Raw genomic sequence first — 13,471 nt, 5'->3', positions numbered from 1 at the left:
ACATCACCTTTTCTAATTCTTTGTGTGGATGCTTAGAATGGCAACTTAACTTTGTATACCGTGTCGTTATTGAGCCACGTTTTGAAGGGTTTTTTTCCCCATTAGCTCTAATAGTTTATCTGTAGATGCGTTGAGGTTTTCTACTCAGATAATAGTATCATTTGCAAATAAAGAGTATTTTATTTCTTACTCTCCAATTCTTGTATTTTTAATTTTTTTCTTTTATTCTTTACTGTCTTGTCTAAGACATCTGGTACGATATTGAATAGAAGTGGAAATAGCAGGCTGTGATCTTATTAGTGATCTTAAAGGGAATGTTCACGCTGTTATACCACCAAGTATAATGCTTGCTATAGGTTTACTTGGTAGATACCATTTATCATGTTATGGAATTCTGTTTCCTATCATTCTAGTTTTTTTTAATGAATGAATGTTGAATTTCATTGGACAATTTTTTTGTGCATTGAGACAATATTTTTTCTTCTTTAATCTGTTAATATGGAGAATTATATAACTGATTTTCTAATGTTAAACCAATTTTGCATTCCTGGAATCAATCCCAATTGGTCAGGGTGCATTATGCAACCTCTTTATTATTTGCATAGGTCACATAGGGAAAATTGAACTCAAGGAAGTACTTGCCCAAGGCCACATGGCCCAAGATTTTTTTAAAAAGCAGATTACAAAAACCTTGATGTTTTGAGCAATTTAAACCGGAAGTAATGAATTGAGCCTAAGAGGTGTTTAGAGGTTACCAGCAGACCACTCCATTCGGAAAGAATCACTCTGTCCCTTGGATAAGGCACATAGAACTAAACTTGCTGTCAGCACTGCTCTCTGGGACCCCGAGGTTCCATTCGTGGTCATACAGGGTCCCCATCACCTCTCTTTTTGTTTTTGTTTTTTTTTTTAGAGATTTATTTATTTATTTAAGAGAGAGTGTGTGTGTGAGCAGGAGGAGGGCCAGAGGGAAAGGGAAACAAACAGACTCTTCACTGAGCAGGGAGCTGGACACAGGGCTCAATCCCAGGACCCTGAGATCATGACCTGAGCTGAAATTGAGAGTCAGATGCTTAACGGACCGAGCCATCCCGGCACACCCCAGTCAACTCTTAAGCAAATCCTCAGGGAGGCTATTAAAACTCTGGGTAAAGGAATTCCCTCCTATCAGAAGCCAGGATCATAAAATTATTTAAGGATTAAAAAATCAGACTTGAGGGATGCCTGGGTGGCTCAGTCGGTTAAGCATCTGCCTTCAGCTCAGGTCGTAATCTCAGAGTCCTGGGATGGAGCCCCGTGTCTATTCTCTCATGTTCTCACAAATAAATAAAATATTTTTAAAAAATCAAACTTGATTACTTCCAGTCAAGTGGCCTTATGCACTTGCTGTTTTTCCATTTCCTTATGTTATCATGTTTTTTATATCACAGAGTATAAATATATTTCATTCAATGGCCCATTTTGGTAATGAAAGGATTTAGATGTCGAGTGTCCACAACGCATAGGGAATTTTCATATTATCTGTCTTCACACGTTTACCAGAATTCCCCTCTTGGAGTTTAAGAGATTTCTAGCAATGAAGTCACTACCACACCGAGGAATGAAACGACTTAGTTTTCCAAAAACAAGCCAGTTTACCAGTCCTGCAGAAGGCAAAGTTAAACAGCTAGAGAAGCAGCAGCCACAACACCCAGGGGACAGTCCACGTTTGTGTTGTGGGACGCCTATCTTTTCGTGTATTTTTCACCTTTTTTGAGCTGGGCACCTTTCACGCCTCACTGCTTGAGTCTGTACCAAAGTCCCCCAGCCTGCAAGTGACAGGAGGTGACGTCCAAGGCATCTTTAGGCAGTGTCCTCATTTTTTAAATTACTTCTTCAAAACATTACGTATCGGGTAAGCTCCACAATAATCTAAGTCATACAATTTACAAAAATGAGATTTTTGTTGTTGCTGTGTACCGGCTTGTCAGTTTCTTAAAACTGACAAAGCTGAGTGCCGGAGCCGGAGTTGGGGGTGGTGCGCTCTCGGACTGTTTGCAAGAGTTCGAATTTACACTTTCATCTGGAGGATAATGAAATAATATCTGTCAGCATTTCAGGTGCACATGTGTTACCAAACCCAAGTGCGGCTGGCTGCCCATCGCCTGAAAGGCCCTTACTCAAGAGATGAGGTTTCAATTGGAAAGGAGTCTGGGCTTTATGCAGGAGGCCAGCCACCTGGGGAGAAGGCAAGCTCTTGTCCAAAACTCACCTCCCAGGCTTCTGCCTGGCCCAGGGATTTGTTTGTTTGTTTTTTCTTTGTAATTTTATTTTATTTAAATTAAATTAATTAGCATACAGTGTATTATTAGTTTCAGAGGTAGAGTTCAGTGATTTATCAGTTGCAAAGAACACCCAGTGCTCATTACATCATGTGCCCTCCTTACTTCCCCCCACGCAGTTACTCCATCCCCACCCCCTACCCTCCAGCAACCCTCAGTTTGTTTCCAATAGTTAAGAGTCTCTTATGGTTTGTCTCCCTCTCTGACTTTGTCTCATTTTATTTTTCCCTCACTTCCCCTACGATTCTCTATTTTGTTTCTTAAATTCTGCATATGAGTGAAATCATATGATAATTATGTTTTGCTGATTGACTTATTTCATTTAGCATAATACCATCTAGTTCCATCCACATCGCTACAAATGGTAAGATTTCATTGTTTCTGATGGCTGAGTAATATTCCGTTATATATATATACACCACATCTTTATCCATTCATGTGTGGATGGACATCTGGGCTCTCTCCATAGTTTGGGTATTGTGGGCATTGCTGCTATAAACATTGGGGGGCAGTTGTCCCTTCTGATCACTGTGTTTGTATCCTTTGTGTAAATATGTAGTAGCACAATTGCTGGGTCATAGGGTAACTCTATTTTCAACTTTTTGAGGAACCTCCATACTGTTTTTCAGAGTGGCTGCACCATCTTGCATTCCCACCAACAGTGTAGGAGGGCTCCCCTTTCTCTGCATCCTCCCCAGCATCTGTCATTTCCTGACTTATTAATTGTAGCCATTCTAAATGGTGTGAGGTGGTATCTCATTGTGGTTTTTATTTGTATTTCCCTGATGCCTAGTGATGTTGAGCATTTTTTCATGTGTCTGTTAGCCATTTATATGTCTTCTTTGGAGAAACATCTGTTCATGTCTTCTGCCTATTTCTTGACTGGATTATTTGTGTTTTGGTTGTTGAGTTTGATAAGTTCTTTATAGATCTTGGATACTAGCCCTTTATCTGATAAGACATTTGCAAATATCTTCTCCCATTCTGTAGGTTGTCTTTTGGCTTTGTCGACTATTTCGAAAACCCAAAGACTCCACCCCAAAATTGCTATAACTCATACAGGAACTCAGCAAAGTGGCAGGATATAAATCGATGCACAGAAATCAGGTGTTTTTCTATACACTAACAATGAGACAGAAGAAATAGAAATTAAGGAATCAATCCCATTTACAATCACACCACAAAATATAAGATACCTAGGAATAAACCTAACCAAAGAGACAAAGGATCTGTACTCTGAAAACTACAGGACACTCATGTAAGAAATTGAGGAAGACACAAAGAAATGGAAAAACATTCCATGCTCATGGATTAGAAGAACAAATATTGTCAAAATGTCTATGCTACCCAGAGCAATCTACACATTCAATGTAATCCCTATCAAAATACCATTGACATTTTTCACAGAGCTGGAGCAAACAATCCTAAAATTTGTATGGAACCAGAAAAGACCCTGAATAGCCAGGGATTGTTGAAAAAGGAAACCAAAGCTGGTGACATCACAATCCGAGACTTCAAGCTGTATTACAAAGCTGTAATCATCAAGACAGCATGGTACTGGCACAAAAACAGATACGTAGATCAATGGAACAGAGCAAAGAACCCAGAAATGGACCCTCAGCTCTATGTTAAACTAATTTTTCACAAAGCAGGAAAGAATATCCAGTGGAAAAAAGACAGTCCCCAAATGCTGTTGGGGAAACTAGACACATGCAGAAGAATGAAACTAGACCTTTTTCTTCCACTATACACAGAAATAAACTCAAACTGGATGAAAGTGACATGAGACAGAAATCCATCAAAATCCTGGGGAAGAACCCAGGCAGTAATCTCTTCGACGTTGGCGGCAGCAGCTTCTTGCTACACACGTCTCCAGAGGCAAGGGAAACAAAAGCAAAAATGAACTATTGGGATTTCATCAAGGTAAAAAACTTCTGCACGGCAGAGGAAACAGTTGGCCCAGGGGCTTTTAAAGGGGTTTAGGGCAGTTCATTGGCACAGGGAGTGCAGTGACCGCAATGTTTCTTGATCTCGTGCAGACTCGATGCTACCAGCTGCAAACATTATCTCCGGGCTCAGGGGTTGCAAGATGGTCTGATTCTTGCTCCTGGTGTGTAGGAGTATTCCGTTCTTTCTGCAAAGGAGGGCAAGATCTATAGATGCACAAAGAGAGGTTAGTAAGATCATTTGTGTGACCCAAAAAAGAAAAACATTTTGCCAAAAACTGCTGGGCTAATCAGAAAGCCGACATGGCTTCAAACACACATCGTTCCCTCTGGGGCATGAGAACGTTAGGGTTCTTCACTCCTCAGGCCAGTGGTCTGCAAATCGCAGAGAAAGCAATTTAGCTCTAGTCCAGATCCAGGGCCTTAGGTCAGCAGGTAAGGAGTGCATCAGCTGGGAGCAAGTTAACCCCTGAGACCTGCTGAGATGCTGTCCCATACGCTTTGGCCCTGGTAAGTAAGTTCACTTGTAGTAGTTTTCCTGGAGAAATTATGGGAAAAATAGAGGCAAAGATAAATATCTCGGGAGGTCTTGCAGTGTTGTTTTTGATAACAAGAAATTACAAACAGCAAGAATTTCTTTAGGAAAGTGTTTTAAAAGTGCAATTTCAAAAAAGTTTATTATTTTCTTTTCATCATCATGTACAAAGGTGTTTTTTTCCTTTAAGCTTCTCATCACGTAAATATTTTGAGTACAAATGGACTACTAGATGTGTGATTTTTTTAAGATCCTAACAGAACATAGGATAACAATTTGGTCTCCAGGTTTTATTAATTTCAATTTTGTATCGTATATCAAGGCAGATCTATCTGTGTGCCTTATTTCTTTAAAGAGCTGCTTCACCTATAAATGTCTATAGCTAGTAGCCCAGCCCTTCAGGGTGTAATTTGAATAAATACATCTATAGTCTGTGAATTATCCTAAAAGTTTTAAAAAGAATGACTTCATAGTTCTTTTTTTTTTTTTTAGATTTTATTTATTCATTTGACACATAGAGAGAGAGAGAGCACAAGCAGGGAAAGTGGCAGGCAGAGGGAGAAGCAGGCTCTCCGCTGAGCAAGGAGCCGGATGTGGGACTCGATCCCAGGACCCTGGGATCACGACCTGAGCTGAAGGCAGATGCTTAACTGATGGAGCCGCCCAGGTGCCCCTGACCTCATAGTTCTAATAAAGAATATTATTTACCTAAAATGTGCTAGCAGCATCTTACTCAGCCATAAAGCAATAAACTTCTCAATAATCTTAATTTTGATGTTTGGGTAAATAATGGAAACTTTCTATTTTAAGGAGATGTATCCCATCAATTGGATTTAGTAACTTAAAAAAAAAGGCAGCTCTTCAGTGGAATTAATAGTGATATAAATGTTTGATATGGACAGTACTTTTATAAAATATGCTTCCTGTAAATTTTTAAAAGATTTTATTTATTTATTTGAGAGAGAGAGAGAGAAAGCATGCACACGTGAGAGAGAGAGAACACAAGCAGGGGGAGCATCAGGCAGGGGAAAAGCAGGCTCCCTGCTGAGCAAGGAGCCTGATGCGGGACTCAAATCCAGAACCCTGGTATCATGACCTGAGCCGAAGGCAGACACTTGACCAACTGAGCCATCCAGCTGCCCCCACTTTGTAATTTTTTACAATAAAATAAATTTTTTTATTTTAAACAAATAGCAAGATTTTCACTAGTGTGGGATATTTTAAATACGTTCTGCAGCATTATAAAAGAGAATATTATGCAGCCCTTATAAAGGCTGATTAGAACTATATTAACATAAAAAGATGTCTTTAACATACAGCTAAATTTTGAAAACTAATATACAAAAATAAAGCTTGAATCTATTTCTGCTGAAAATTTATTTGTGAATATATGAATTTTAAAATGCTGAAAGCCTACCAACATGTTAATAGTGGTTGTCTTTGGTGGATAAGATGGATGGCTTTTACTTCTTTTTGCCTTTCTGTATGGCATGGATCTCTTATAAAAGAATATATTACTTGTGTGTTTCCATTTTAGCAAAAGACCATTTTCTCGTGGAAATTTATTTTTATTAATTACATTGACAGGCAAGCTACAAAAATTTAGTTTTATTGTCATAACAAAGACTGAAACAATAAACGAGCCATCAAAAAAGAACACTTATTAAGCATAGTTCAAGTACAAAAAATGGTCACCCAAATCACCATCTCAAATTACGCCTTTTCCTGTCTCTTAATTGTTAAAAGGAAAGCAAATCCCCAAGCGACCATGACACCTTTTGGTAAGACAATTCCCTTTTATCGGGAGCCAGGATCATAGAATTATGTGAGGATTAAAACTTTGGACTCGATTTGATTACTTCCAGCCAAGTCACTTTACACAGCTGTTATTTTTCCGATTTTTTATTTTATTCTAATCTATTGTTTAATGTCATAGCTGGAGTTTACATGTGTTTCAATAAATTACCCATCTTGATAACCAAGATATTTACAAGAAAAGGAAGCAATTGGTAGGCATATACATCAGGTTTGAAACAGGTCAAAATTACCCATCCTCTCGCGAGACTCACGCTGGGAGAGGCACAATTAAAGTTGCCTTTGTGGTGTTCAGGCCTGGAGAACGGCAGCCTCTGGGTAAGCAGACACGTGGGCAGATTGTGCAAGCAAACTTCTCAGTCCCAACTTCAGGACAGAAATACTGCTCAGGAAGCCATTCCAAAAGTACACCTCCAAATCTATCTGAAAAAAAAATCTAGAATTTCTTCAGTTCTACTGTTTTTGTTGAAACAGAAAGCTGTGTAATGGGTAAGCCAGGGGTGGCAGGAGAGGACCGGCTCAGATGCAGGGAATCTGATGTGACTCACGTGGATTTTTAGTGAGTATACGGAGAGTCAGAGGACGCAAAAACAGCTGAGGCATGGTTCCTGCATTGGAGAACCTTACGGTCGCCGAGGGAGACCGAGGTCCATGTGCAGCCAGCACAGGCAGTGGCTCAGGGTGCCCAGGGAACCCAGAAGGCAGCATGCTTTCCCTCATGTGACTGTCTCCTGCCTGCCGTTTCCAGCCCTGCGGAGAATACTGTTCCTTTTCCACACAGCAGTCCTTCAAGGGTCCCCACCCCAAACCCTTTGCTAAGTTTTCCTTTCAGAATGAAGTAGATGGGGGAGCACCTGGGTGGCTCTGTTGGTTAAGCATCTGCCTTCAGCTCAGGTCATGATCCTGGGCTTCTGGGATGGAGCCCCGCATCTGGCCCCCTGCTCGGTGGGGAGTCTTCTTCTCCTTCTCCCTCTCCCTCTACCCCTCCCTCTGCTTGTGCTTGCTCCTGTTTCTCTCAAATAAATAAATAAAATCTAAAAAAAAAAAAAAAAAGAAAGAAAGAAAGAAAAGAAAGAATGTATGAAGTAGATGTGTTGCCTTTTCTGACATTCATCCTGACCCTCCTATGCTGTAAACCAGGCCAACCAAGAAAGAGTATGGGCTCCTCTCCGGCGTCCCAGCCTGTCCACCCACTGTCCCTTGGCCTCCTCTCCCTTTCAAAGCCCCTTCTCTCCTACTCTTTGCCTTGATACTGTTTGTGGCCTCAGGGTTCTGACTCTCAGATCTCCTTAAGGTCCAAACCTGCCCGTCTGACTCTTCCCAGGGCCTCCCTCATTTAGTCCCTAGAGACTCCGCCCTAAGATCTAACTGGCCCAGACCCTGCCCCCTCATAGAGTTCACACCCTTCCTGCCAGTATGAGGCAAGGGTCTCAAAGGAAGTCAGATATTTTTTACTCTGAATTTAGGAATTTAGAGGAATATGTCAAAGAAAAAGAAAAAAAAGTTTTACATTCACCAGACTCATAAGAAATTTATTATAGTTGAAGATAATACTTAAAGTATATATGCAGTGTGTGTCTGTGTGTGTGCGTTGGGAGAAAGGGTAGTATGCTTAATCTGAAATTGCTCAACTTCTTTTTTTTTTGAGAGAGAGAGAGAGAGTGAGTGAGCATAAGCAGGGGGGAGGAGCAGAGGAAGAGGAGGAGAACCAATCCCAAGCAGGCCCCACACTCAGTGCTCAGTGCTCAGCCTGACTCAGGACTCAATCCCATGACCCCAAGATCATGACCTGAGCTGACACCAAGAGTTGGATGCTTAACTGACTGAGCCACTCAGGCTCCCCTGAAATTGCTCCATTTCTAAAACCTAATAAATATTAGCATTTTCAGAAATCATAGAATTGGCTATCTAGGCAGATTCACAGCTGTACGGGATGCCGTGGGAAGCTGACGTCCTCTAGATTGGTGTGGTTGGGGCAGAAACCGCAAGACGCACCTCATGTCTAGCCCGGGTTCTCAGCTAGCTCACTGTCTGGTTGCACTCTGACCACCTCCTGGTCTGTATGGGCACGTACCGTCCCATATCATTATCTCTCCTTTCTTTGCACGTGGCTTACATCTCCAACTGGGTTGATAGCTCCTAGAGGAACATTCCGTGCAGACTCAGCAAACTGACTTTCATATCTGTGTCAAGTCCCAAGTTCTAGAGAAACGTCCACTGATAACAGTCAGTCAATAAATTGTTGGTGAAAATGCTGTTCTATAGACAGATGTTTGACTAACAGGTCCTATTGCATAATTCTCTTAGTTCGCAATTGAAAAAAAAATTAATTAGCTGTAGGAGCACTTTTCTGAATAACAGGATGTGCCTCTGAATGCCAAATTAGTATTTTTAATTCTACATTTGGTTGTCCTGCCTCTAGAATGCAAGAGGTATTGGTAACTCTGAGGTTGTTATTAGTCTCAAGAGCAGTTCAGGTCATCAAACCAGCTTTGCTGGATAAAATTTTGTAATGAAAGTATGTTATGTCTATTTCTCCCAGTTTGATATCTATTTACTATTTCAGAGACGTATCCCCCCAAACAATGAATGACTTCAGAGAGCAGGCATAATTGCCAGTAGAGGTAACCCTTCCCTGTGTGCATCGAAAGAAAGGAAATTATGTGATGCAAAGTTCAACAGCTCTTTAATCTTTTATTATACCTGATCTTGGGAAAGAGCAAAGCGGGTCAACTAGGAATGTTGTGGGAAACTGTAGAGGCTCTGACCTGCATAATCTTAGTCTAGATGACTGGATGGAGGCTCGGGAATTAGTCTGTTCTCCAATGTTTTTAACAGTCAATGTCCACAATAGTCAAACTATGGAAAGAACCCAGATGTCCATCGACAGATGAATGGATAAAGAAGATGTGGTATAAATGTGCGATGGACTATTACTTAGCCATCAGAAAGAATGAAATCTTGACATTTGCAATGATGTGGATGGAACTAGAGGGTATTTTGCTAGGCAAAATAAGACAGAGAAAGACAAATACCGTATGATTTCACTCAGAAGTGGAATTGAAGAAACAAAACAAATGAACACAGGTGAAGGGAAGGGAAAATAAAATATGATAAAAACAGAGAGGGAGGCATACCATAAGAGACTCTTAACTACAGGAAACAAACTGAGGGTTGGTGGAGGGGATGGGGGAAGGGGTAACTGGGTGATGGGCCCTAAGGAGGGCACGTGATGTAATGGGCACTGGGTGTTGCATGCAACTGATGAATCACTGAGCTCCTCTGAAACTAATAATACACTATACATTAATTAATTGAATTAAAATTAAAATTTTAAAAAAGAAATTAACCTGTTCTACTTCCCACCCAATCTTGCCTTTTTTCCTCTAAATTGAATTGGAGCATTTTTATGTTTGCCTCACATTTCCAGACAAAAAATACATTCCCCAGCAAATTGGCAGCAACGTCCCTTTGTGATGAAGGCAATTGTAACCCAAGCAGCGTCAGTAACAGCAACCCTGACCTGAGACGTGACCTCATGTCCTGACACAGACATGGGGAGTAGTTTGATTCAGTTTCACTCTTGATCCATCTTTCAGTACCAGAGCTTTTGAGCACAGAATCCCCACCAGACTGCCAAGAGAAGGGGGTCAGAGGAACCTCTTCTTCCCTTCCCAGGAAGCGCTTTGTACTGACTTTAATAAAACAAAATAAAAAAACAGAGTTTAGTGTGCTATTGTTTCACTACTGGACTTGAATTTCAACCCCAACCTTCTCTTTCGTCAGCTCTGTCATCTTGAGCAAGGCATTTAACCCCCCAAGTCTCAATTTCCTTTTCAATAAAATGCCAATCACAATAATGTCTGAGTAGAGGGACCAGCTACGTAGCGGGACTACATAAAGCCGTTGTGAGCTTTCAGTGAGATACAGATATTTAAATGCTTCTCATAAAGTCTGGCCCAAGAATAAGTACTCAGCAATCGTAGCTCATAAGCCTAACACTATCTCTGCTTCACTTCCTCAGTGACTCTTAAATAGTCTATTCACGGTATTCATTTACAGACAGGTCACTGTTTGATTATGTTTCGAGCGTTCTAGTGTAGGTGATAACCTTTCCGTGGTTATCACAGCCTTCTGGTAATCAAAGGGCCCCAGACACAATATGCTTTTGGAAGAGTGAAAATACTTGTAATAGGAAAAACCACTTCCTAATGCATCGGCTGGGTGTAGAGTATTTTCTGTGTGTACGTGTCCAGCCACCGAGCTTGCACAAAAGAATCCTGCTTCTTCCACTCAGCCGAAGGGCCGTTTGCACCCAGCTCCTCTTCTGCCCTCTCTCTCCATTGCCCCCGGCAGGTCGTTAGTTAGCTGCCCCCTTGTGCGGTTTGTGCAAGAATGGCTGCATTTGCTGGCTCCCCCACGGTGTTCATAACCATCTGTTTCTGTGTCTGTCTGTCCCCCGGTCTTTGAGCCCCTTCAGGACCGGGACTGCATCTTGTTCACTTAGACGACAGCACAGTGCACATCCTCGTGAAAATATATAGGATGACTAGATGAACCCCCCGGGCTGGGGCTGAGAAGGCATAAACGTGGTAGTGTGGAATTTGTCCTGAGAATCCAATTTCTATTTAAGGTCATGTGTGTGGACATGTTTACTGTCTGAGCCCTTTGCCCAGATGACTGATTTCTCTGCCTTTCCTTCCCGTTCAAAAACTGGAGAGCAAAGATAGAGAAAAGAAATGCCTAATCACAACACCACAGACCAATTTAAAGAGTTTCAACAGGAAGATTTAGAAGCTCGAGAAAGTTGTGTGTGATATCCGAAAACTGTATGGGGAGGGTTGACATCTTTGTTCATGACTGTGTCAGCCACCAGGGGAGGGTCAGACGCTTCAAGCGAATAAACACAAGGGCTCCTTTTGTCTGGTAAGTTCTTTTTCTTCTCCCATTTCCCCCTTTCTGGGAAGTTTTGATAAAGTCCATTCAGACCATGGGAAGAGTTAACTTTATCCTTCTTGTTCCTTTTATGATGTGTGTGTATCTCTACTTACATCTACTTATATATTGTGTTTTGTTGTTGTAACTACGGTAGAAATATATTTTAAAGCATCGCAAAGGCTTATGATATATCATCAAATAAAACAAACAAAAAAACATTGTACTGAGTGTATAATGGGATTCTAATTTCATTCCAGTTCCACGGAGTTAGGGGAGATTTTTTTTCCCCTTCTTTGTGCTTTTCTGAAATTTCTTGTCTTTTTCTTTTTTTATTAACAATGAACATATAATATTGACAACAAGGGGGAAGAGCTATATGCTCTTTTTAAAGTTCTAGCCTGTCATCCTGCAGCCTGTTATGTAGAAAGTTCCCTAGAGTTCTCTGAGTAGAGGCACCAGCTGTACAGGAGAATTAAGTGCCTTCTGTTTCACATGATGACAGATGGTACACGTGCTGACATCCATAACACGGCCTAAGACTGGGCACGGTCCAGGTATTGTGGCTGTCCAGAGACTCCCAGGGTGCTCCAAGCCTTGACTGACCTAGAATGTTCTCCCCACCCGATGTAGTAATGCTTATTTGAAGTAAGACTTCAGCTCTGAAATCACTGTCTCTGGGGAGGCTTCCTCAGGTCAAGCTCCCATCATACCCTTTCCCTGCAACACATTTTTTTTCTTTCTGCATTTATTCATGTGGTTTTTATTAATATCTAATGCCTCATCCTAAAAAACTAGAAGTGTGAGGTCCACTAGGGTTTACCAAATCCCCAGTGCTAGGATGCTCCCTGGAACCTTGAAAGAACGCAAATCTTCGTTGCCTATACGAATGCATCCATGCAATAGGAGAAGTAGAAATCCGAGCGGAGATGGGAGGGAGCATTTTCATCGTGTCTGCCCAGAGTCCTCAATCTAACTACTGCATCACAGGTAGCAGTTGAGTTGTCCATTGGCCCCCTCTGCCAGACACAACAGGAGAGGAAGACTAACGTACGAGAGGGGCTCATAGACTATGAAGAGAGGAGAAAACATATGAAACAGATAAAGCACACTACTAATTAAACTACATTGGCATTATATTGTATTTCTAATGGCCGCATAAATAAAAACAACCTAAATTTTCTGCATTGACGATACCCATTTGAGCAAATGGTATTCAGGTTTTCAGCCTGAACAGCCTTTCAACAAAGTCAAGTGTGTTCCCACCATTCTTCTTCCCAGAAATCCTTCTCTACTTCCCTCAGACTCCCTAAAACTTAACATTATCCAACTTAAAACACATTATCAATAAGGACCTACAGTCTACAGGGCACCTTTCCTCCTACCCATCTGAGAAATTTTTTGAAAGAAGGCAATGCCACGAAGAGGGCCTGCAGAGTGAAAATAAGCACAGAGGAAAAGGAGGCAAATCTCAGGCAAACGAAAGCCCCCATGCACACGCTCTCTCTGTGTGCCAGGTGTGCTCCAGGCCCTTCCCATATAAATCCACTAATGGTTAACACTTCCACGCAGTGACTGTTATCCTTGTTTATTATTGAGATAGCTGAAGGAACTGAGTCACAAGGAGGGTCGTAAGTTGCCCAGGACACCCCGCCAGTGGCTGGCAGAGCCCGGCAGTCTGGCTCCAGGGGCTGGGCTCCCAGACACTGCATCACGTGAGCTGCCCCATCCTCTCTCCTCTCAGTGTCCTGTGTTCCCCTCCCGTCATTCCTTCATTGCCACCTCCCTCCCCAGGCTTTCTACCTCTATAAATTAATCCCTTCCTCTTGGCCCAAATTGTTCAGTGCAAATGCAGCCCCAAGCTCCTTAGATCATCGTTATCTTTGGACTTCTTTCCAGATCCTTCCATTTTATCCCAT

The sequence above is a fragment of the Ursus arctos genome, unplaced genomic scaffold, assembly GCF_023065955.2.
Source record: "Ursus arctos isolate Adak ecotype North America unplaced genomic scaffold, UrsArc2.0 scaffold_2, whole genome shotgun sequence".
Taxonomy (NCBI): domain Eukaryota; kingdom Metazoa; phylum Chordata; class Mammalia; order Carnivora; family Ursidae; genus Ursus; species Ursus arctos.
The sequence above is the reverse complement of the archived record's forward strand: the minus strand, read 5'-3'. Positions refer to the sequence as shown.